General features: G+C 53.0%; 1 long non-coding RNA gene across 1 annotated transcript in view; it reads left to right on the top strand.

The window, feature by feature from the left end:
* The first annotated feature begins 288 nt into the window (after window positions 1-288).
* LOC112428029 (uncharacterized) overlaps window positions 289-24985 on the top strand; it is a 58082-nt gene continuing 33385 nt past the window's right edge. Inside the window, exon 1 of the long non-coding RNA XR_003019883.2 lies at window positions 289-525. This is a non-coding gene — a long non-coding RNA (uncharacterized lncRNA). The remainder of the gene's footprint in view (window positions 526-24985) is intronic.

Genomic DNA, 24985 nt, shown 5'->3' with positions numbered 1-24985 from the left:
GGCTGAGGGGGCAGGGTGTGAGGGCGTGGTCCACTCCCAGACCCCTACTCTCCCCAAAGCCCCGCCCCGACCCTGCCCTCCCGCCTCTGCAGGCAGCCCTCCGACCCCACCCCCACCGCAGCTGCCTCCGCCTTTCTCTGACAGCCTCCTGGCTGGGGTGTCCTGGAACTGCAGCCGGGGGCACCAGGTGACCTTGGACACAGCGTAGCTGCCTGGGCCACCCCCTTTCCTTGGTAGTTTGCGGAGACTCCGGAGGGAGCCTGAGCCACTGAGTGCTGGGGGAGGGGCTTTCCTCTTCCTGTCTGTCATGTCCAGCCTGTGCAGAGCTGGCTGAGCTGGCGAGAGGGGTGGGGGCGTCGCGGGGCTGCTTCTCTCTGATGAAGGCACCCACTGTCACTGTCCCGGCCCTCGCTGAGGGTCCCCAGACCCGTGGGCCCTCGTCTATGCCAGGCCTCAGGGAGTCCTCCAGCCTCGGAGCCTCTTCCCGTTCTCAGTTCTCAGACCTCAGTGCAGGGAGGAAATCAGGTGAATTGACATTAACGTTTCCATTAAACGGATGGATTTTCCCTGAGTGGAAGGAGCTGTTACACGCCGGGGCTCTGAGCAGCATGGACGGGGCCCCAGCGCAGCCGCGCTCCTGAACGCCCTCCTGGGACAGTCCAGCTGCCTGCCCGCCCACTGTGCCTCCGCTGCCAGGCCTCGCCCTCCCTCCTCTCCTGTCTTGTGAATAAAGGGCCTCAACCTCACCCACCTGGTACGCTGAGGGTCCCACTATACTTAAACTGTAGTTAAAGCAAAAAAACCCCAACAAAACAAAACAAACAAACAAACAAAAAAACCATGCAAAACTGTGGCAACAGCTTGTCCCGTGCATATCATCTCGATTAATCCACGTCTCCTGCTCGGCGGTCCTGCGGTTTCCAGGCCTGTATCTGCAGGTACTTATTTTCCATTTCTTTCCCGAGAGTTTAGCCTGCTAATGAGATTTTGGTGTCTGGTATCTTGGCAAATGTCTCCAAAGAGATTTATGGGGCTTCTCTCTCCTGGCCCCTCACTTGTCCTTGGCAGGAAGCTCAAGGGGTTTGATGTAATCTGGTCCAGGGCCCTGGGGAGGGGGCAGAATGTGCTGGAAGGCAGATCTGGGTGGGGTCTGCGGCCAGAAGCTGGATGTCTGCTGTGGAGGAGCCAGGCTGGTGGCGTGTAGTCTGTGGTGGCCCTGGGATAACCAGAGAGGGGTGTGGATGGGGGTCCCCTAGACTGCTGGCTGCCTCAGAGCCAGTCTACAGACTTGGTGACTCCGCCAGCGCCAGTGGTCTGAGCTGAGCCCTCCCTGCTGGCAAGGTGGGCTTCCCAGTCCCACTTTACAGTGGGGGCCCCCGGCTCAGACCCCCCATCCATGCCGCAGCACTCAGCCTCTGCTCAGGGGCTGGATCCGGCCAGGCCCCAGGGCTCTCCAAGGGCAGGGACCTTGGGCTCCATCTGCTGCTTCAGGTGGTCTCATCCATGTGGCTTCAGCCCATTTTCCAGGCAGGGGACAGAGCAGCAGTGACCACAGGGCTGTACAGACCCCTGGAGCAGAAGGAGCTGTGGGCCCCTGCTTGGTCCAGAGGTTTCCAGGCCCCAAGCCTGTCCCTGGCCGCTGAACGAGGTGGTGACTGAGGAGGGAGGGGCTGGGAGGCATCGGCCACTGCACAGTTCCAGGGCTGGTCTGGGATCAGGTGGGGTCAGAGGGGGACAGTGGTCAGGACAAGTGGCACTGCAGCCATTGGCCACAGCTTCCTTCCTGGGGGCTGGGCTCCCGGGCATGTAGCCCAAGTGGCTATGGAAGGCCCGGCTCCTGAAGGTCATGAGTCCTCTGGGGATGGGCCGAATGGCCTCTTGGAGGCCCTGGTGAACATTTGCAGACAGCACATGGGCCAGACCCTCATTCCCCTCACAATGGCCCCTGGTGGGTAGGCTCCTTCCTTCTCCCAGGTAAGGGAGGGGGCTCAGGGAGGTAGGGGCTTTGCTCTGGGTTAAGGCCGGGCATCATTAAGCTAGGGTGAGGTCAAGTCTGCCTGGGCCCAGGGGCTGCTCTAGTGCGTGGGGAGCCCGGCTGTGGGCAGCAGAAGCTGTAGCCGCCCCACTCATGAAGTGACCCAGCCCTGCACTGCCAGGTGTGGGCTGTACCTAGAGACTGAGGGTGCTGGTCAGGCAGGCTGGGGGGCAGGTCCCAGCGGGCTCATCTGGCCAGGAGTCCTGCCACCCCTTCCTGGTGGGTGCCTGTGCAGGGTGGCAGGGAGGGGCGGTGGGTATGGCTGAGTTTCTCAAGCTCCAACGGTGCCCAACACTGTTTCCTGGGGAGGAAGCTGCTGTGCCTTTAAGTGGACGCCTGTGTGAGGCTAGCCCGGGCCAAGCTGGAGCTACCAGCCTTTTGTGGGTATGCATGCCTGGCCTGCTTCAGCAAACATACAATAAATCCCCTTCCTCAGGCTGCCTGCTCCCACTTCCAAGATAGCCGGGCTCTTACTCACATTTACGTTTCATTTTGAGTGGCTAATATTGTCTTAGAGAAATTAGGGGGAGCAGATTAGTGTTTGATTTAGTGGTAGGAACTCTGATGAGCCTGACGTTTAGTTCTAGTGGTGCTGGGGATGGGATGAGGGTCCTTGGTTCCTCATAGCCCTTGTGGTGGTGGCTCCTGAACCAGGAGGGGTCATTTGCATGGGCCCAGGCTCTCAGGGCAGACCCAGAAGGTCTCCCTGGCCACTGGGACAGTGATCAGATGAGATGGCCCCTGTGGGACCTGAGGTTACAGAGGTGCCACAGTGAGCTAGCCTGGCCCCTTGCTTCTTGTGCTAGAAGAAAGACAGAACTGACCTGCAGGTGCCAGCAGCTAAGCCTCCTTGTCCTCCCTCCTCTGCACGCTCTCCTGTGCCTGTATTATTAAAGGGGCCAGGCCAGGAAGCACTAAATTAGTTATGAGATGCAGGGCTCCAGGGATTCAATGGGGTTGTGTCCTCACTTCCTGTGCATTTCCTGTGTTCTGGGCACAGCCCAGAGAGACTCATAGACTGAGGCCTGCCCTGGAGACTCACAGGATGCAGTGGCCAGAGAAGGATCCCAGGGGTCTTATGCTTGTGCAACTTTAGGGGGGTCTTCTTTAAGAAAGAATTAAAAAACAGAAATATCTCATTGGTTCTAGGCCTTGCAAGAACCCATGTCAGTGGGGGCTCTGGAACTGAGCTTTCATTAGGGGCTGAATGAATTGCCCCATGTAGGGCTGTCAGCCTGATGAGACCATCACTGTCTCCAGGGATGGGGACTCACAGGTTAACGGTGACAGAAACTCTCACAGTAGCTGGGGCTGAGGGATTTGCTGGATGAGACCTGGGAATCCTGTGGAATCTAAGGATGGTTGGATCCCCAGGATGGGAGGCAGCTGGGATTCAGGGGTCACCAGGGCCAAGGCCCAGAGGTCTCCTTCCCAGGTCAGGCCTCGGCTCTCTCACTGGTTTGTTCCATGTGTGGCAAATGTGTGGCTGGAGGCTCCCACATTTTGCACCTTACACCTCTGACCACCAGAGAGAAATTGACTTTTCTTTCCTAGTTTGAGTTCCAATAACCCTGGAAAAGTGCTTTGATTGTTCCAGCCTGAATCAGGTGGCTTCCTTAGGATCACTCAGCTGGGACCAGGGCAGTGGGGTCACAGTGCACTAACCTAGCAGATTTGCAATAGCTGTGGGGTGGAGAACAGGAAGTAGTTCCTGGAAAGGGATAAGTCATACTGATCTCCTTTCTGACTAAGCCAAGGCTACTGTGCGGGCTCAGAGGAAGGTGTGACTTAGCTCTGCTTTGAGAACAATGGACAGTTTCATAGAGGTTAGGCCATTTGGGCGGGGTCTTGCGGTATCAATAGGAATTCACTAGGCAGAGCTGGAGACTGAGGTGTCTCTAGCGGGAGGCATGGAGAAGTAGAATTGCTTGGGAAGAATAACTTGTTCAAGGTGATTGGAGCATAGACTTTGGTGGTGGCAGGAGGGTGGAGTGAATGGGCAGGAAGCTGGGTGCCAGGTGGAAAGGCCTTGGACTTGACGCTGGAAATACTAGGAAGCCACCAGAGGACTTGAGCAGGGGTGACGTGACCAGATCCTTCCTTTATCCCTGTGAGGATGGGTAGACAGGGCCCCCCAGGAGCTCAGAGAGGTGGAGTGCCTTGCCCAAGGTGGTGGGAGGGGGTGCCTGCAGCCTGGGTCCCATTTCAGCCCCTGTTCCCATGGGTCCAGATCCCTGAGCCTCATCCACCCCTCCCTCACCACTGCCACCGGGCCAGCAGCCACAGGTGCCTCCCTGAGCACTTTCTCGCCATCCCCTGGGCTGTGCCAGGCACTGACCTTCTCTCTCTCACTGGGGATCCCCACCCCTATCAGGGGAGTCAGGGGAGGCACTATTGTCTCCTTTACAGAGGAGTAAACTGAGGCTGGGTTAACATTACTTGCTGAAGTCACTCAGCTACGATGGGCAGTGCTGGGATTTGAACGCAGCTCTGCCTGGCTCCTGAGCCTGAGCTGACTTCAGTGCCCAGCCCCCAGATCTGCACACCAGGGTGCCCCAACTGCCTGGCAAGTGGCCAGACCAGAGAGAGGCAGGGAGCAGGGTGGGCCCAAGGCGAGGCTCAGTGAGAAGGCAGGAGCAGTGGCTGTGGGGCAGCACTCGGGGTGTGTGGGCCATGGGGAAATGGGCACCAGGGGTAGAGCCCCTGTTGGGGGCTGTGGAGGGGGAGCAGCAGGGAGCGGGAGCACGAGGGGATGTGACACAAGCCCCTTCTGAGGGAGGACTTGGTAGCTGGTTGCTTTTGAATGGTGCCTGCCTCAGGGCCTGGGTTGTGTCCTACCCTCCTGCTGCCCCGGCCACCTCTGACAGACCCTGCTAACTACGGTCAGCCTGGCAGGGCTGGCATGGCAGGGCAGTCCTGTGGCGCCACCCTGACCTGGCTACTGTGGTCCTTATCCTGGGTCAGGAGCCGTCCCTGCCCCAGGCCCACGCTCTCCATCTGCCGGGGACCCTACCCAGGAGGGGCACATGTGATGCCAGCCTTGGTGTGCATGGTGGCTCCTGGCTGAGGCCTTGACTGGACTTGCATCTACATTTAGACTGAAATGCACCAAGAGGCTGGGCCTGCTGTGCCCCAGGGGCTGCGGACGGGGCGTCCATCCTGCCTGGGTAGGATGCATCTGCAGGGTCCCTCCCACCATATGCTAAAGTGGGGTCACCACCCCTGGGTGGCCTGGGTCCCCAAGATGCTACCCCACTGAGCCTGATGGGACACCTGGGCCCCAGGCCCACCCCCTCACAGGGGAGATAGTGGCCCCACGAAGGTCCCCCCAGGTGCTTGTGGTGGCTGCTCACTCAGTCTCTCTCTCTCCAAAGCGGCCTGCCCATCCGCGAAGTCACTTAGCTGGGATCTAATCGGGTTTTACAGGGGCATAAATTACTCGTCTAGAGGTTGTTCCCGGGTGTTTCCACCCCGGGCCTGTTATTTACTCACCGCGCGGTAATGTAGTCACGGCCTTGGGTGTGCAGTATTTATGGTGTTTGATCGGCTTCCAGCCCAGGCCACCTGTCCAGGATCATTTGTTGAGATGTTGTGCAGAGCCGCTGGGGACCTCTGCCACAGGCGGGCATCAATCTACCTGGAACTCCCATGGCAGCCCTGCAGACCCTCAAAAGGGCAGGGCGGGCCTGTGGTGCCACCCCGAGCTGGCCACCGTCTGCAGATGGCAGCTCTAGGTGTAATGGCTGAGGAAGAACAAGGGTGCAAACTGTCACTGACATTTCCATGGGGCGTGGACGTGACACATGCCGAATGCCGTACCTGGCTGTGGACAGTTGCACCGTTAAAGGCAGCTGTGCTAACTGCCGTTCACAGAGCACCCACTATCTGCTAGGTTCAGTGGCAGATCCTTGGTTTTATTCTCTCCGTGAGTGCTTGTCGCAGCCCTGCAAGGTAGGTGTCGCTGATGGGAAACTGAGGCTCAGTCACTGCAGGTGACTTCCCAAAGGAACGTGGCCTGGGAGCTCCATGTGGCAGCTTCCTCTGGCTCTTACAAGGGGAAGGATGAGCTCCCGTTGGTTGCTGGGGTCCCACCCTTTTGCCTTCCCAGCCCCTTTGTATGTCTGGGATGGTGGAAATGCTTCATAAGGAGTGTGAAGTGTTTTTTGTTCCTGACCCAGAGAGATCTGATCACGGTAATTCTATATCTGCTTGCCTCTATTTATCCTCCAAGTCCGGCTGGTGACAGGGAAGCAGATGATCAGTGCCAGGCCTGATAAATTGGACCCAGGGCTGAGGCGGGAGAGAAACCCTGTTTTATTGTTGAAGACAAAGCCGGCGGGCAGGAGGCATATGTTGTGCTGGAGCCCCTCGCTGTGACGGAGGCCCTGGGCCTCAGAGCAATCAGAGCTTTCATGAGCACTGCCCTCCTCCCGCCACCTACGTGGGAGGCAAGGACCCCCATTAGCCCGGCTGGCTGTGGGGGAGGGGCTGACAGAATGTCAGTGGGGTGGAGGGAAGAGGGGATGATCAATGATGACTTATTGACTTGCATCTTTCCCCACGACTTGATTAAGACCAATATGGAGATGAGGCTTGAGGAGGGGGCTAGGGCCGGAGCCCTGGGCCAGTGTGGCTTAGGGGATCTTATATTTGGAGGGCAGGAAGGGAACAGAGAGCCGTTGGCTTTGTCAGATGCCTGAAGAGTATTGATCCATATTAGAAATGATAATGAGCCAATTCTGCCGGGCTGGGAGGCCTTAACCATTTCACCGCTTACAGGACTGTCCTGGTGGGGATGTTGGAGGAGGCTCAGCCTATAGCTGCCCCTCATCATGTTTCTTCCCACTCAGGTCTGCAGCTTCCCAGGCCACGACCTGAGTCCACTGATGGTCCTGGAGGTCTGACCAGAGGGGCAAGGGCAGCAAACGGCAGGAGCACAGGACTGGGAGCTGGAGCCTGGTTCTGGGGTTGGCTAGACTCTCTGGGGTTTACTGAGCACCTGGTGGGTGCCTGACATTCCATGCATCTCCTCAGGCACCTCTAAGATGGTCAGGATGACTCTTACTGCTATAATGACAGATGAGGTGAAGGCATGGAGGCTGATAGTTACCAAGAGGCCAGGCCTCTGCCTGCCTGTTCCAGCACTCTGGAACATGATGCTGCCCCTCAGACCTGCCACTCTGATGAAGCTTTGACTTTTGTTGAGTCACTTACTCCTCTGGGACCCACTTTCCTCATCTGTAAAATGACAACCATAACAGACTTGCTGAGAGAGTTCAGAGAACAATGACAAGGGCTCATACAGTTCAGCCCCACGCCAGCACTTGGTGGTAGGGCCTGGCCTGAACCTAACACTTGACTCTAGCTCTGTGTCCACTTTAGTGAACATTTAAAGTTGAGGAGTCTGGGTTTGCTCCTCCATGGAGGGAGGACATGCCATTCACCTTTCTAAATGGTTGTGAGAATCAAATGAATCTATGCATGGGCAATACCTAACATGTAGTTGGTGCTTAACAGAAGATGGCTATCATCATTGTCATTATCACCATCACCCTAGTCATCATTATCACCGTCACAACACCCTCACCACCGTCATCATTACCAACATCATCATCACTATCACATCATCACCATCACTACCATCATCATCACCATCATCACTGTTACACTCCATCATCAACATCATCCCCTCTATCATCATCACCATCACTATCATCATCATCATCACCATCACCATTACACTCCATCGTCAACATCATCACCATCACCACCATCATCATCATCATCACCATCACACTCCATCATCAACATCATCATCACCATCACCACCATCATCATCATCAGCACCATCATCACCACCACCATCATCACCATCACCATCATCACCATCATCAACATCACCGTCATCACCACCATCAACATCACCATCATCACCACCGTCACCACCACCATCATCATCACCATCATCATCATCACTATCATCACCATCATCAACATCACCACCACCATCATCATCATCACCACCACCATCATCATCATCACCATCACCATCATCATCACCATCACCATCATCACCACCACCATCATCATCACCACCACCATCATCACCATCACCATCATCAGCTCCATCATCAACATCATCATCATCACCACCATCATCATCACCATCATCATCATCATCACCACACTCCATCATCAACATCATCATCACCATCACCACCATCATGATCATCAGCATCATCATCGCCATCACCATCACCATCATCACCACCACCATCATCATCACCATCACCATCATCATCACCATCACCATCATCATCACCATCACCATCATCACCATCACCATTATCACCACCACCATCATCATCACCATCACCATCATCACCACCACCATCATCATCATCACCATCATCACCATCACCATCATCATCACCATCACTACCATCATCATCATCACCACCACCATCATCATCACGATCACAACACCATCATCACCATCACCATCATCACCACCACCATCATCATCATCATCATCATCAATATTATCGCCATCACATCACCACCATCAGCACCATCACCATCATCACTATTGCATCATCATCGTCACCACCACCATCATTACCATTACACACCATCATCGGCACCATCACCACTATCATTACCATCATCTTTGTCACCATTATCATCACCATCATTATAGCCATCACCATCACCATCACTGTCATCAGCATTACTATCACATCATCATCACCATCACCACCATCATCATCACCATCATTATCATCACCATCATCACCATTGCTATCATATCACTATCATCATTATAATCACTGTCACTGTCATCATCATCATTATCACCATCACATCATTACCATCACATCATGATCATCACCATCATCATCATCATGGTCATTGTCATCATTGTTGTTATCATCCCTGTCATTGTCATCATCGTCTTCATTATCATCATCTTGGCAGAGATTGTGGTTTTGTTCCCATCCCAGAGAGTCTGAAGATGCTAATTCCATCCTTGTGTCTATTTATCCCCCAAGTCTGGCATGGAAGGGAGGCTGCTAATCTGGCGGCTGAGTATGACAGATCCGTGGGATCCATGGATCAAGTGGCTCAACCCCCTGGGATCCATGTACTGGCATTTATCTGTGAAGTCCAGCAGTACCTCTTCCCACTACCAGGACACCAGGCTGGGTAGGCAGGCAGCATGGGGACAGCTTGAGGGTCAAGGCTGTAAAGCTGTGGTGACTGATGTGGGGTCTGCTGACGGGGAGGGGGTGCCTGTGCAGGTGGTATGCAGCTTACTCTGCTGCTGCTCCCCAGGAGCAGGAGGAGGGACTGTAGCTTAGGATGGCATATTTGGCTGCTTTCTACACAAAGAAGATGCCTTTGTTCAAGCTCAGGCTGGGGCTGGAGAGAGCATCATCCTGACCTGGTCACAGCTAGAGAACAACTCTTCTGGGGCATCATCTGATGAACCATGAGAGGTTTTGGCTTGGGCAGGGCTGGGTTTTAGTTCCATCCTGACCCTGACTTGCTGGTATGGTTTGGCTGTGTCCCCACCCAAATCTCATTTTGAATTGTAGTTCCCATAATCCCCACATGGGAGGTAATTGAATCATAGGGGTCATGATTTTATAAGTGGCTTTCCCCCTTTTCTTGGCTCACATTATCTCTCCTGCTGCCCTATGAAGAAGTGCCTTTTGCCATAATTATAAGTTTCCTGAGTGCTCCCCAGCCCTGCAGAACTGTGAGTCAATTAAACCTCTTTCTTTTATAAATTACTCAGTCTTGGGCAGTTCTTTATAGCAGTGTGAGAATGGACTAATACAATAAATTGGTACTGAGAGTGGGGTGCTGCTGTAAAGATATCCAAAAATGTGGAAGCAACTTCAGAACTGGGTAACAGGCAGAGGTTGGAACAGTTTGGAGGGCTCAGAAGAAGACAGGAAGATGTGGGAAAGTTTGGAACTTCCTAGAGACTTGTTGAATGGCTTTGACCAAGATGCTGATAGTGATATGGACAATAAAGTCCAGATGACGGTCTCAGATGGAGATGAGAAACTTGGGAACTGGAGTAAAGGTCACTCTTGCTATGTTTTAGCAAAGAAACTGGAAGCTTTTTGCTCCTGCCCTAGAGATCTGTGGAACTTTGAACTTGAGAGAGATGATTTAGGGTATCTGACAGAAGAAATTCCTAAGCAACAAAACATTCGAGAGGTGACAGAGCATAAAAGTTTGGAAAATTTGCAGCCTGATGATGCAGCAGAAAAGAAAAACCCATTTTTCTGGGGGAGAAATTCAAGCTGCAGAAATTTACATAAGTAATGAGGAGCCAAATGTTAATCACAAAGACAATGGGGAAAATGTCTCCAGGGCATGTCAGAGGTCTTCACAGCAGCCCCTCCCATCATAGATGTGGAGGCTTTGGAGGAAAAAATGGTCTTGTTGGCTGGGTGCAGGGCCTTGCAGCTTTGTGTAGTTTTGGGACTTGATGCCCTGCAGTCCAGCCATGGCTAAAAGGAGCCAACATACAGCTCAGGCTGTTGCTTCAGAGGTGCAAGTTCTAAGCCTTTGCAGCTTCCATGTGGTGGTGAGCCTGCAGGGGCACAAAAGTCAAGAACTGAAGTTTGGGAACCTCCACCTAGATTTCAGAGGATGTATGGAAATGCCTGAATGTCCAGGCATAAGTCTATTGCAGGGGTAGAGCCCTTGTGGAGAACCTCTACTAGGGCAGTGTGGAAGGGAAATTTGGGGCTGGAGCCCTCACATAGAGTCCCCACTGGGGCACTGCCTAGTGGAGCTGTGAGAAGAGGGCCACTGTCCTCCAGACCCCGTAATGGTAGATCCACCAACAGCTCAACTTGCACTGTGTGCCTGGAAAAGCTGCACAGCCCATGAAAGCAGCCAGGATGGGGGCTGTACCCTGCAAAACAGCAGGAGTGGAGCTGCTCAAGGCTGTGGGAGCCCACTTCTTGTATCAGTGTGACCTGGATGTGAGACAGAGTCAAAGGAGGTTGTTTTGGAACTTTAAGATGTGATGACTGCCCTATTGGATTTAAGACTTGCATGGGGCCTGTATTTCCTTCCTTTTGGCCAATTTCTCCCATTTGGAATGGGTGTATTTACCCAATGGCTGTACCCCCATTGTACCTAGGAAGTAACTAATTTGCTTTTCATTTTACAGGCTAATAGGTAGAAGGGACTTTCACTCTTGGTTTTCAGTCTTTTGACTGTAATGAGCTTAGTTTGTGTGTGTGTGTGTGTGTGTGTGTGTGCGCGCCTTGTCTCAAATGAGACTTTGGACTTGGACTTTTGGGTTAATGCTGGAATGAGCTGAGACTTTGGGGGACTGTTGAGAAGGCATGATTGATTTTTAAATGTGAGGACATGAGATTTGGAAGCAGCCATGGCAGAATGATATGGTTTGGCTGCGTCCCCAACCAAATCTCACCTTGAATTGTATTTCCCATAATCCCCACATGTTGTGAGAAGGACCTGGTGGGAGGTAATTGAATCACGGGGGTGATGGTTTTATAAGGGGATTTCCCCCATTTGCTCAGCACTCATTCTCTCTCCTGCCACCCTGTGAAGAGGCGCCTCCCACCATGATTATAAGTTTCCCGAGGCCTCCCCAGCCCTGTGGAACTGTGAGTCAGTTAAGCCTCTTTATAAATTACCCAGTCTCAGGTATTTCTTTATGGCAGTGTTAGAGTGGACTAATACACTTACCTGACTCCACATCTTGCCATTCAGCAAGTCCCTAAGATGTCGATACAGCACTGTGCCTTCTCTGTTGCAGGGTCCTCCCTCCCTGCCTCCCTCCCTCTCTCCTTCCTCCCTCCCTCTCTCCCTCCCTCCCTCCCTCCCTCCCTCCCTCCCTCCCTCCCTCCCTCCCTCCCTTCCTTCCTTCCTTCCTTCCTTCCTTCCTTCCTTCCTTCCTTCCTTCCTTCCTTCCTTCCTTCCTTCCTTCCTTCCTTCCTTCTTTCCTTCCTTCCTCTTTCTGTGTTAGATTTGCAGCTCCTGTTAGTTCTTAAGTGGAGACGTTGAGTGGAAGTTGGATTTCTCAAGTCTGAAGCTCAGGGAGAGGCCCTTGCTAGAGGTGTGAACTTCTAGAGTCCTCAGCATGGAGCTGAAGTTTGAGCCATGGTCTTGGTGAGACCTCAAGGGAGGATGTAGACAGAAAGGAGAGGAAGCCAAGTCTAGGAGCTGCAAGGAGATGAGAGGGCAACAAAAGGCCTCAGAAAGAGTGGCTGCCGAGGTGGGGGTGAGCCAGATGAGTGTGGGGGACACCTGCAGGAGGTGGTGCTGCAAGGAGAAGAGGCCACCCACGTCACAGGCTACCCACATCACAGGCTGTGAGAGATCAGGAGGGTGGGGCCTGAGATTGTTGGCTGGCTTGGTGGCCCTCACTGATGTGAGCCACTGGGATCTTGGTGACCAGTGGGGTGGGGCAAGGAGGAAGCAGGCTGTTGACAGTGGCTAAAGGACATGGGAGGATTAGCTGGGACTGCAATGATGGACCATTCTTTCTAGAAGAAGAGCAAAGAAATGGGGGTAGTAGCTGAAGAGAGATGTGGGTGAGGAAGAATAACATAGAGAAACAAACTGAACATCAATAGCAGGAATAAGTAGATAGGGAGAAACTGAAGGACAGGAGAGGGAGGCTAATTGCTAGAGCAATAAGTGGGTTTTTCCTTGTCTTGTGTCTTCTCAAAATGTTCTTTACACTCTTGGTTTTCAGTCTTTTGACTGTAATGAGCTTAGTGGTGTGTGTGTTTATATATTCATTCTTTTTGGGGTTTGCTGATATTCTAGGATCTGTAATTGACATTTTCTTCAATACTTTGAAAAATATTTGGCCATCATATCTCTGAATATTTTTTTCTGCTCTTTTTAATTCTCTTTTCTTTTTTGATTCCAGTAACACATATCCCAGGCCATCTGAGACCACTGAGGCACTGTTCTGAAGTGTAGGTTTTGTAATTATTCAGATACAACAAGGGCAACAGACCAGGGGATGACTGCCATTGAAATGGTTTGTTACTCACAGCTCCCAAGAGGAGGGGTCATGCCACACCATGAAGGGCCACACAGGGCAGCACCAGGGGTGGCCAGGAGGCAGAAGGAGTGAGGGAAAAGCATGGGAAGGCCCAGCCAGGCAAGCAGGCTGACTATTGGCTCATTTCAGTCATTTTGGTGGGCTCTGGGGTACACGTACTGTCTCTAGTGGTCTGGTACCTGTCCTAGGGTAATCAGGGTGGGACTCGTGGCCACCCTGATGAGTGTGAGAGCCCATAGAGGAGGTGGTGTGGGTGCAGGTTCTGGATTAGCTGGTTTGCATATGGAAGGTGTGCACCAGTATTTACGCTCTCTAGAAACTGGCTAGGCCTGGGAGGTGGCAGAGAGCAATTTCTCCAGGGTCAGGAGGGTCCCGGGTGTCAAAAAGATATGCTTAACACACTTATTTTTCATGTTCTAGAAATCTTCAATCTCTGTTCTTCAGATGACATAGAAATTGTCTATCTTTAAGCTTGCTGACTCTCCTATCTCCAATCTGTTATTAAACCTATCCAGTGATTTAAAAAAATTCAGCTATTATATTTTTCAGCTCTGGAATTACCCTTTAAACCTGGGATGTATTTATGAATTACTGACATAAAGCAATTTTCTGTTTCTTTGTTTGGCTAGTCATTTTTTATTGTAAATTAGACATTGTAAATGGTACCTTGTGGAAACTCTGGATTCTGTTATCTTCCTCTGAGAAGTGCCAATTTTTGTCCCAGCAGCCTGTTCAGATCTCGGTTTTATGCTTCATTGAAACAGGTCCTGGAGGCCCGTGGTGTTTCCCAAGCCTCTACCTTGGTGACAGGAAGTCCCACACTCTGTCTCCCCTGTGGACCTGGGGGCTCAGTGCTGGCGTTTTGAGGATACGTCTGGAGCAGGGCTCTGAGCATGGTTCTGTGTCAGCTGCCTGCTCCACCTGCCAAGCTCACCACCCGCCACTTGGGTTGGTCCTGAGCTCCACCACCTTCCAGTGTTGTTAACTGCTGAGCTCTCCATCCTGCCTTTGCCCTGGAGAAGGGCACTTGGTCCTGCTCTCTGAATGCAAGGCCCCACCAGGGGCCACGAGCTCCACAGTCCCCTCTGGACCCTCTCTCTGGAATCTTGCCCCTACATTCCTGTCCCCTCAGTGCCTGAGCTCTGGTCTCTGCCTCCTGGGCTCAGCTCGCTGCCACACCTTGCCTGGGCTCCATTCCTGCGTGAGTGGTGGGGAAATTGTCCTGGGTGGAGGGCTGGGCCAACGTGGCACTCATCTCACAGGCTTTCCTTTTCTCCGGATGGCAGTCCCATGCTGCCTGCACCAACACCCGAACACCATCACCTTGTATATTCCCCCAGCACTGGGGTTGCTTGTGGTGGGAGGAAATGCATGGGAGACAGAGGGCAAGGCCGTGGTCATTCTGATAAGCCATGGGTGCCAAGGTGGGCACAGAAGGAAGGGTGGGCACAAGAGGAAGTGTAAACTGTCACTGGCTCAACGAGGACACGCAGTCCTGGTCGGGAGGAAGGCTGGGGGCTGGGAGTTGCAGAGGGCGGGAGTGCGGAGCATGGCAGGGCAGCGGCCATGGAGTGGATGCTGGTGGCGGGTTTGCGGGTGATGACAGGGCCCAGGCTGCAGCCTCAGGAGGAGACGATGGTCACTGGGTCAGGTGGGTCAGGGGGCAGATGGACTGGCCATCCCATGATGCTCAGAGGCTGTGAGCATGTCGGCCGGCTGGGGTCGCCGTAGCCAATACCACAGACTGGTGGGGCAAAAGCAGAAATGAACTTTCTCATGATGTTGGAGGCCAGAAGTCTGAGGCCCTAGAATCACAAGACTGGTTTCCTCTCTGGCCCCGTCCTTGGCTTGCAGATGCCACCTCCTCCTTGCGTCCTCAGGGTGATCCCTGTGCCTATGTCCTAATCTGCTCCTATCAGGACACCACTGGGATGCAATCGGGGCCATGCTCATGACCTCCCTTTAATGGGATCAGCTCTTTAAAGAGCCTGCCCCTAAATACAGTCCCATTCTGAGGTCCTGGAGTTTACGCTCTGATATCTGAATTTTGGGAGGTGGATACCATCCTGTCCCTCCCAGCGAGTGGCCCAAAGCTGAAGCCATCGATGAGTGAGTGACAAGCAGCAGCCATGGCGGGGGTCCAATCCTGAGCTGGAGCTGGGGCTGTGGGGGGCCCGAAGGACAGTAGGGGTTCTGGGGAGAGCCAGATGTCAGCTGTAGTGAGAAGAGAAAGACTGCCAGATGCGCGGCTGAGGGGCAGCCAGGCTGCGCCTGCCCTCGGGCCCCTGAGAGTGTGGTGGCCCCCGCCATGCACCGGATGAGCCTCTGACGGATGCCTCATAGGAGTGGTGCCCACGCTGCAGCCACCTGCACTGCCAGGGACCCCTCCAGTGAACACACTGGCTTCTCCTCTGGGAAGGGGCAAGTTTCGTGGCTTGACCAGAGGGACCTAGGAGAGCAGTCCCCTGTTGTCTTTGGAGGAGGTTTCTCCTTCGGCCTCAGTTCATCCTCTGTGCAATGGGGGTGATTGTCGCTGAATTTTCTGGCTGCTCAGGGCTGGATTTGGGATCTGGGGAGGCCACGGGGTGTTTCTTGAAGACTGAAGCCATGCTCGAGGCTGTGACTCCTGCAAGACAGGGCCTGAGGGGAAGCCTGGGGTGAGCGGGTCTATTTCAGGCTGGCTGGGCGTCTGGGCCACTGTCTTAATCCCTTTGGCTCGAGCTGGTGGTCATGACATGACTTCTCGTGCCTAAGTTATTTTGGATGGGTCTGCAGGCCACAGCACAGGCGTTAGGGTGCTGGAGGCACGGCCAGGAGGGGTGGGAGAACAGGGCTGCCCTGGGAGCCTGGAGAGGGGCCCCGAGCATGGGTGGAGGTGGCCTCTGGGCTGGCCCTGAAGGCTGTGGAATTGGGGGTGTAGTTGTTCTGCGCCCTGTGGGGGAGGGAGCTGGTGAGTCCTGGGCCAGGGCAGGGCAGGGTCAGAGCTATGAGAAAGGAAGGCAGAAGGGGTGTGGGGAGAAAGTGAGGGGCTTGGATGCCAAAGCCTTGCAGGCGGTGGCACTGGGGGCAGGCGCTGTGGCTCTCAGCATGAGACAGAGGGGCGGTAAGGACCCCACCTATGCTGGCAGGCCCTGCTGCCCCTCTAGCCAGGAGGAGAACGCTTTTTCATAGGGGGAGGAAGGAGAAAAATGACTTCGGGCTCCTGGCAACTTCAGTAATCAGCTCCTTGTCAAGCAAATAAAATGCTTTTGAATGTCCAAATTAATGACTGATCAGCACAATGCAAGCCTGATGGTGGCTTCTAGTTGGCCCACATGGGGGTCCCTGCTGCAGGCGCTGGTAAAGTGGTGGGACCCCTGGGGTGACAGTGACACCCCGTTAGTCGCCTCTCTGCGTATGCTGGGGAGAAGCCCACACACACATGCCGGTGCCTGACGTGAGGTTATTTCTGCCCTGAGGAGGCAGGAAACGGCAGAGGAGGCAGCTTCCAGGGCAGGGGGAGCTGGGGCTGCCTGGCCCAGGAGGGGGCTTGATGGCTGTGGGACAAGGCCCACCCCAAGCCCTGGTGACGCTGGGTGAGAGCCTCTGTGTGGGCGAGGAGGCTGGGGCTGGCCAGTCCACTCGCCCCGAAATGGCGGAGGTGTTCAATGCCTTGCAGCCTGGGGGGTACTGGGACCCAGAGTGGTGACAGTGGCTGGTGATTTGCACCTTTAGTTAAGCAGAATAAATCAAATAAGAGAACAAAGTCAATTCTTGTTTTGATGCTTATTTTATTTTTAAATGCAGCACCCATACAGATGTACATTTATGTGCATCGTAAATGTACAACAGGGTGTGTAACTTCGGAGCCCGCATCTGTGTGGCTGCCATCCAGATCACCCGGTAGAGTCCCCCAGCCCCCTCTCCCTCCCCCTGCACCCTTCCAGCAGAGCCCCTGCACCTGCCGTCACTCTCACCTCCTCCTTATATGGGCAACACTTCCATCCTAGCAACCCTAAACAAGCTGGTGTAGCTTTCCCCATCAGGGTCAGGGGGGTTTATGTAAATAGAATAAAACTAGGTGATTGCTTTGTTTCTTGTTCCTTTCACCTGCTGTTTTGTCTGATGTGCAGCCAACCTTAATAACATTGCACCTTGCTGCATAGGGTGTGAAGTAATCTCAGTGTGTTGAGTTCTTGGTTTCTCAAGCTATAGTCCGTTGGCTTCCATGGCTCCACCATGTTCCATCGTGCAGACATGTGACAGGCTTCTCATCCATTCTGCTGTTAATGAACACTCAGTGGTTTCTGAATTGGCTGAGTGGCCCACGCTACTGCAAACACTCTTGCCCACGTGACCACCTGTCCTAGGGTCCCTCCCCAGGAGCAGAATTGCCGGGTCATGAGGTGTGCGCCTCTTCAGCCCTTTTAAATAACGCCAATCTGTTTTTGTTTTTAATTAATAGCCTATTTTTTTTAGGCCAGGTGCGGTGGCTCATGCCTGTAATCTCAGCACTTTGGGACACCAAGGTGGGAAGATCACCTGAGGTCAGGAGTTCAAGACCAGCCTGGCCAACATGGCCAAACCCCATCTCTACTAAAACAAAACAAAACAAAACAAAACAAAAATTAGCTGGGCATAGTGGCACACGTCTGTAATCCCAGCTACTCGGGAGGCTGGCTGAGGCAGGAGAATAGCTTGAACCTGGAAGATGGAGGTTGCAGTGAGCCAAGATCATACCACTGCACTCCTGCCTTGGTGACAGAGTGAGACTCTGTCTCAAAAAAAAAAAAAAAAAGAAAATACAAGAAAAAAGACTATTTTTGAGCAGTTGTAGGTTTACAAAAAAAAAAAAAAAAAAAATTCTTCTTGAGGGTGTCCGGGCAGCTCTGGACTCTTTATGCTACTATTCACAATATGGAGTCCCCACAGACACAGAACCAAGTCCTGTTGGGGTTTTGGGAGGAATATTATTGAACCAAAGCAATTCAGAAAGAATTGGCATCTTCACAAGGTTGTGTCTTCCAATACAGGAGCATGTTTTATCTTGTTATTTGGTGTTCCTTATTTCTGTCAATACAATTTTTAGTCTCAGATAAATTTGTTAGATATATTCCTAGATGCCCAATATTCTTTGATGCTTTTAAATTACATTTTTTACTTGTTTGTTGATGTAGAAGTATAATTTGAATTTGTTTTTCCTGTTTTTTTTTTTTTTTTGTTTGGTTGGTTTTGTCTCATTGTGTTGCATTTTGGACAATATCTTTAGATTGGTTTCCTAGTTTCTTCATCTTCCTTTAGCTGTATAAAATCTGCTATTAAAACTTATGCATGGAGTTCTAATTTTTGGTTAATTTTCAGTTTTAAATATTTTTATTTGGTTCTTTTCCAAATCTTCTCTGACATGTTTTATAGTTTTCAGTCTCCTATAGACATGTTTGAATTTTTGAATCTTTTAGGCTTACAAGCATCGTTATTTGATGTGATCTGATCTTCTGCTTATAATTCCAAAACCTGAAGTCTTTGTACATCTGTTTCTGTTGTCTTTTGTTTTTGCTGGCTCTTGATTGTGAATTTAATTTTATTTTGTGTGTGGTTATCTTTGTGTGCTAGAGATTGTATTTGAAAAAGTGCTTGTAAGAATAATTTGAGCCTTAGGATGAAAGTACCTTTTCTTTTCTTTCATTTTCTTTTCTTTTCTCTTTTCTTTTCAAGATGCATTTCACTTTGTCGCCTAGGCTGGAGTGTAGTGGTGTGAGCTCAGCTCACTGCAGCCTCTACCTCCCAGGTTCAAGTGATTCTCCTGCCTCAGCCTCCTGAGTAGCTGGGATTACAGCCATGTGCCACCACACCTGGCTAATTTTTATATTTTTAGCAGAGGCAGGGTTTCACCATGTTGGCAGGCTGGTCTCCAACTCCTGACCTCAAGTATACCAAAGCGCTGGGATTATAGGCGTGAGCCACCATGCCTGGCCAATAGTACCTTTCTTTAAGGATGATGTTGGTTTGCTTTTTTTCAGATGCCTAGTGGGGCACTACCCGTCTGGAAGTATTTTATGTGAAGTTTAAGCCTTGAGATTTCCTGGACCAGGACCACTAAAGTCACCATCACAAATGGCAGGCCCGCACAAGGACTGATTTACTTCTGACTCACCCATGGCCTTCAGGCTTAGAGCTGGGGCCTTGTCAGATTCCTCTCTCTTACCAACTCTGGGCTTTGACTCTGTTGTTCCTAATGCCATGCTGATAAATAATTAATAACTGGCTCTTCAGAAAAAAAGAAACAGTTTTGATCTGTAGCACCTGCCAATTCCCATGGTGTAAACACTCCCACCATGGCTGACTTCAGGTTACCAGCACAACATCACTGAGTGCAGGATTGGAAAGAGGTGCCCATGGCTGGCTCTTAAGAGTCCTCTGAGCCTTGCTGGTTCTCCCTCACCTGCCACTCAGGGGGCCGATGGGTGCAACAGTCATTCCTGAGGCTGCCGAGTTCTTTAAAGCAGAAGCAGCTGACTCTTGCTTATGTTTTGCAGTACTTGCTGGGCTCTTGCCTCCTCCAAGGTTTTGGCCTGGTAATGCATTCTTTGCTACCTGATTTGTTCTTTTATGCTTTAAAGAAGATTGGGGAAAAAAAATTTTTTTTGAGACAGGGTCTCACTCTGTCACCCAGGCTGATCATGGCTCACTGTATCCTCCACCTTTCAGGCTCAAGGGAACCTCCTACCTCAGCCTCCCAAGTAGCTAAGACCACAGGTATGTGCCACCACATTAGGCTAGGTTTTTTTTTTTTTTTATATTTTTGGTAGTAGAGATGGGGTTTCGCTATATTGTCCTGAGCTCCTGGCCTCAAGTGAGCCACCCACCTCAACCTCTCAAAGTGCTGGAATTATAGGCATGGGCCACCATGCCCGACCAATTGAAATATTTTAATCCAGCTTTTCTAGTTGTGTTTGGTGGAAGAGTTGGTCCTAGTCACTAATCTGCTGTTACTGGATGGAGGCATCTCCTATTTTCTGTTGTAAGGACAGGAAAAAGCGGAAAATATAGAAAAGGAAGGAAAGAGCAACCATCTCTCAAGAGTACTGCTGCCTAACAAGAACGCTGCTGACATTTGGGGAACTGTTCTCTGATTTTATTCTTATTGGAATGCTAACAACCAGCCAGGACCCGTGCTGCCGGAGCACGCAGTTGTGTACAGGGAGACAGCTGGTTATGGCCGGCTCCTGGCCTTGACAGAGCTTCTCAGCCTCTTGGAGCCTCTGTCCCCTCAGCTGCTGAAAGAACACATCTCCTGCACTTCTCAAGTTGCTGCTGGAACTGAGGTGACTCCAGGTTCTGCAGTTTGGGCTCCTTAGCCGCTCAGCAAATGTCAGCAGGTCCAGAAGCAAGGCTCCTCAGTCGCAGAGTGAATGCAAATGTCCCCATTGTAAATGGCCACGGGGCCCAGGGCTCTGCAACCTTGGATGCCCGGGATCAGACCAGCTGTCAGCTGCTTTGGAATCTGGGTTTATGGGGGACCCGGGCCTCATAAATGTCAAAGCATGCATTCTCGGCAGTCCAGGAGTCGGAAAATGTGTCTCTGAGGGGAGCATTCCTTCCATGCATACAGCTGTCCGGCTCACGTTTTTATCCTTGAGCCATAATTAGTCCTCTCCCCTGACCCTGAATTCCTGCCCTGGCCAGAAGCACGTTGTGGCCCCAGGGCCCGCAGCTCCTCACGTTCGGTGCCCCTTCTGCTCTCCTGCAGCTGCGGCAGGTGGGAGAGCTGTTGGGGGTGGGAAGGGGGCCTGGAGGGACAAGGATGGGCTGGGGAGGGCTCCCAAGGCAGTGGACACTGTGGGCTCTGGGGACTGCATGGCTGTGGAGGGGGCATATGCTGCTGGGCTCCCAGCCTCTTGGGGTCCTCTCTGTGCCAAGATAGAACCTGTTACCCTCCCTGAGCAGGTGTGAGTGGACACCTGTCCCCTGCCCTGCATGGGAGGTGAATGGTCCACGAAGTGGGGAGATCAGGGTCAGACCCCTGGCCTTCCCACACAGGTTGGCTGCTCAGGCCCAGGACAGTGGGTGATCATCAGAAATCCCGTCCCTGCCCATAGAGGGTGCTTCCCAGTTCACAGTGACACAGCCTGGCCTGCTCTTCTTCCAGCCACCCAAGGCAAGACACAGAGCAGGAGGCTGAGGCTGGTGTGAGGGAAAGGGAGATGCAGCAAGGAGACACCCCAACGTTGCCCGAGCTACAGACAGGTGAGGACTTCTCCCTCACCTGGTACTTTCCACTGTGTTCTGAAGAGCAGGTGACACCCACCCCAGGGTGGATCCAGGATGGATCCCTGGATTTCCTGCCATCTACAGTGGCCCTCCTCGTTTCCCCTGGCTAGCCGCAGCCTAGGATGGAGAATGCATCATAGTCACTGACACTTGGCACCCTTTTCCAGCCTCAATGGCCTGGCAGAGCCAGTGGGAACACAGCAATAATGTGGGTGGCAGTAATAACAGCAGCTGAACCACCTGACCACCATCCTGGCCAGGCACAGCCTGAGCTCTGTGAACAGTGAAGTCCATCTGGTCTCTCAGTGGCCTGAGAGTGGCTCTAACTATTATCCTCATTCTCTGAAGGAGGAAAACAAGGCAAGGAGATTTAAATAATTGTTAAAGGTCAGGTACCTTCACAAAGGCTGAAGTGGAAGTCAGATGATAGTGTCTGGGTGGAGACCCCATATTCTTACCCTCAACTCTGAGCCATCTGCTATACAACATTTATTTGCTGAATGGAAGGTGTGTGGCCTGAACCATGCTCACTTCTGGTCCAGAGCTCTTTCCTCAGGGCTCTGGGACATTCACGTTTAGTGTACAGTGGTATATGTATGCTGAGTCCCTACATTAGGCCAGCCACATAGTCAGCACTAATTGCTAAAAGAATAACTGAATAAGGATAAATGCTTGAGGGGATGGATACTCCATTCTCCATGATGTGATTATTTCACATTGCCTGCTTGTATCAAAACATCTCATGTACCTTATAAATATATACACCTACTATGTACTCACAAAAATTAAAAATTAAAAAAGAAGATACAAGTTAAACATCTGGCCAGTTATGATGATATAAAAAGTAATAAGGACAAAATATACATAAAAGATTATAAGCAACAATAACAAAAAGCATAACTGGATAAAAGGAAAAAAATCCCATTCCATGACAAGGAAACTAAGGTTCTAGGGAGCCAGTAAGTGGGGTCTGGGCTCCTGGCTGAGCTCTTAACTCAGAGCCTTAGCAGTTACATTTTCCACAGAAGGACAGAATGGGCACCTGGGAGAGGCTCACTTGAAGTCCCCTTGCCATCAAGGGGCAAGGGTGGCACCTACCTCTCTTTGGGCAGGGCCCTGATCCTGCTGGATGGGGGCTGCTGGGGCTGCTGCTGAGCAGACTCCTAGGTTGATTCCTGGACCTGATTTTTATTGACGCTGAAATGACCTCAGCAGAGCACTGCGCCCTGATGGGATTGACACACAGCTCAAGCACACTGCATCCTTGTGGGGGTGGAGGAGATGCACAGACTCTGGCAGAATGCAAGAGAAGCCCGTTTAATGCATCGACAGGCAGTGTCAACGTGCAGCAGAATTGCAATGCAGTCTGTCCTGGGAGGCCAGGGGCTGGGCAGGCAGGGCAGGCGTTTGTCTTGCCTCATGGGCCACTCCTAGGATGACTGCTGGCCTGGCCTGGATGAAGACTTTGGCCAGCATTGAGGCTGTTTCCTAATGCAGAGACAGCCCTGAGCACAGGCCAGCATTGCCTTGGAGGTGGCCCAGGGCTGGGCGGGAGGGAGACAGGCAGAGAGCAGGGAAGAATGAGCCATCTCTGTCCCCTCAGTTGGGGTGTCCAGGCTCAGAGGTCTCATGGTGATGGCTGCCTTCCTGGACCTGCTCCTGGTCGGGCTCAGAGACAGGTCCAGGGAAAGGCCTACACAGCACTCTACAGTGTTCGAGATGCTGTCTTGGCCCTGGGGCGTGAGACAGGCCGCCCCTCCAGAGGAGCTGGGGCCACAGGGTGCCCTGGCTGGGGAGTCAGGAGGCCTGCACTGCCAGGATCCTCTTGCTGGCTGTGGGGTGTGTGCCACTGTGAGCGAGTGGAAGTGTATGCATGTGTGAGTGGGTGAGAGTGTGTGTGTTGGGCATTGGTGTGAGTGTGAGAGTGTGTGAGAGTGTGTGTGTCCCTGAGGAGGGGACAGATGGCTGTGGGAGGACTCCGCTCTGGACCTCAGAGAGTAAGTCTGTGAGTCGGGACCTCCCGGAGCGGTGGTCCAGGGCTGTGTGCTTGGGGCAGTGAGAGGCCTCTGGCACCTCTAGTGGCTCCTAGTCCTGTGTGGGTCCTGCAGCCTGTGGTGCACAGGGCAGTGGGGAATGGTCCTGGGGGCCACACGAAGCCTTGGGGAAGTGCTGCATCTCCAGGCTGCAGAGGGCTTTGGGGTGCTGGCTGCTGAACGAGGTCACCTGCACTGTGGTCACCCTGCGGCAGTGTCAGGATGGGAGGACAGGGCCTTTGGGGGCTGCTGGGCCCTGCTCATCCTCCCTGGGCAGCCTGAGCCGGGAGGGCAGGTTGGGGGTGCTGGGCTCCCAGATTCAGCCCCAGGAGGCTTGCCGGCTGCCGTGCCCACCCCAGCCCCGCTCCTAACAAGGGCTCAGAGGGAGAATGAACGGCAGCGGCCTGATTTGCGCGTAATTTGTTCTGTGGCAGAGTTGCAGCTCTTAAAAGCCTTGCTGAAAGCCTCCGGGAATATGACAGCATGAGACAGGGAAAATCAGCCCAGGGTCCCTCCTCGGGTTCACACTGGAACCTCTGCAACCTGCCTGGCAATTTGGATGTCACCAAAATCCGCTCTGCGGATTGACGCTGGTGGCTGAGGGTCAGTCCATGGGGCCTGCTGAGGAGGAGGGCAGAGCAAGGCGTCATGGGCAGGCTGGGGGCTGGAGAGGGTTGGGGGGCGTGCGGGGAGCAGCCGGTCCCTCCGGTGGCCCAGGGCACCTCTGGAGCAGCAGAGACCTGAATGGGGGCTCCAGTCTCCACCCAAGGCTGTGGGGAGACCAGGACTCCCCACCAGTGAAGAGGTGCTGTTTTTGGAGCTGCCTGCTCTGCTGAGTGAGCTTGTGGCAGGCACAGAGCGGACAGACAGACAAGCATCTGAGTGGTGGCCGCCCAGGCCTCCAGGCCCTGGGGGGTGGCAGCTCCTCCCTCTGGAGGAAACGCTGTCCCCTCTCAGGGGGTCTGTATCTGGAGGAGTTGGGACACCTGGGCTCAGCTAGGGCTGCCGGCTGGGCTGGTCTGTGCCCCTCTTGGGGGTCAGACAGTGGCAGGGCCTGCGGAGCCTGGATGTCCGCATGGTACTGGCAGGTTGCAGAAGGTGGTGCATGAGTTTGCGGGCGGCCCACAGCTGGCGCCCACACGGCAGATGTGGGTTCTCTCATGTCATGGCTGGAGGGCTGGGGTCAAGGCGTGGGCAGGGCTGCTTTCTCCTGAGGCCTCTCTCCTTGGCCTGCGGACGGCCACCTTCCCTCAGTGTATGTCCCAGTCTCCTCTTCTAAAAAGGACCCCAGTCAGACTGCATCGGACCCACCCCAGTGACCTCATTCCACCTTGATAACCTCGATGAAGACCCACTCTCCAAATGCAGTCGCACCCTGAGGGCCCGCCTTCAGCCTATGAATGTGGGAAGTCGCAATTCAGTCCAGGAGAGGTGGGAAGCTGGGCCAGGCACTCAGGGGCAGGGCTGTCCAGGAGGCCTGGCCGGACCTGGCCTTGCCCCACGCGTCGCTGGTGGGCTGTCCTCAACCTCTGCCTGCAGGCTCAGAAAGTTTATTGTGAAGCAAACAATCCCTGTGCTCCCAAGGTGCTCTTC

The sequence above is a fragment of the Macaca nemestrina genome, chromosome 7 (genome assembly GCF_043159975.1).
Source record: "Macaca nemestrina isolate mMacNem1 chromosome 7, mMacNem.hap1, whole genome shotgun sequence".
Classification (NCBI taxonomy): Eukaryota; Metazoa; Chordata; class Mammalia; order Primates; family Cercopithecidae; genus Macaca; species Macaca nemestrina.
This window is presented reverse-complemented; position numbering and strand designations above follow the sequence as displayed.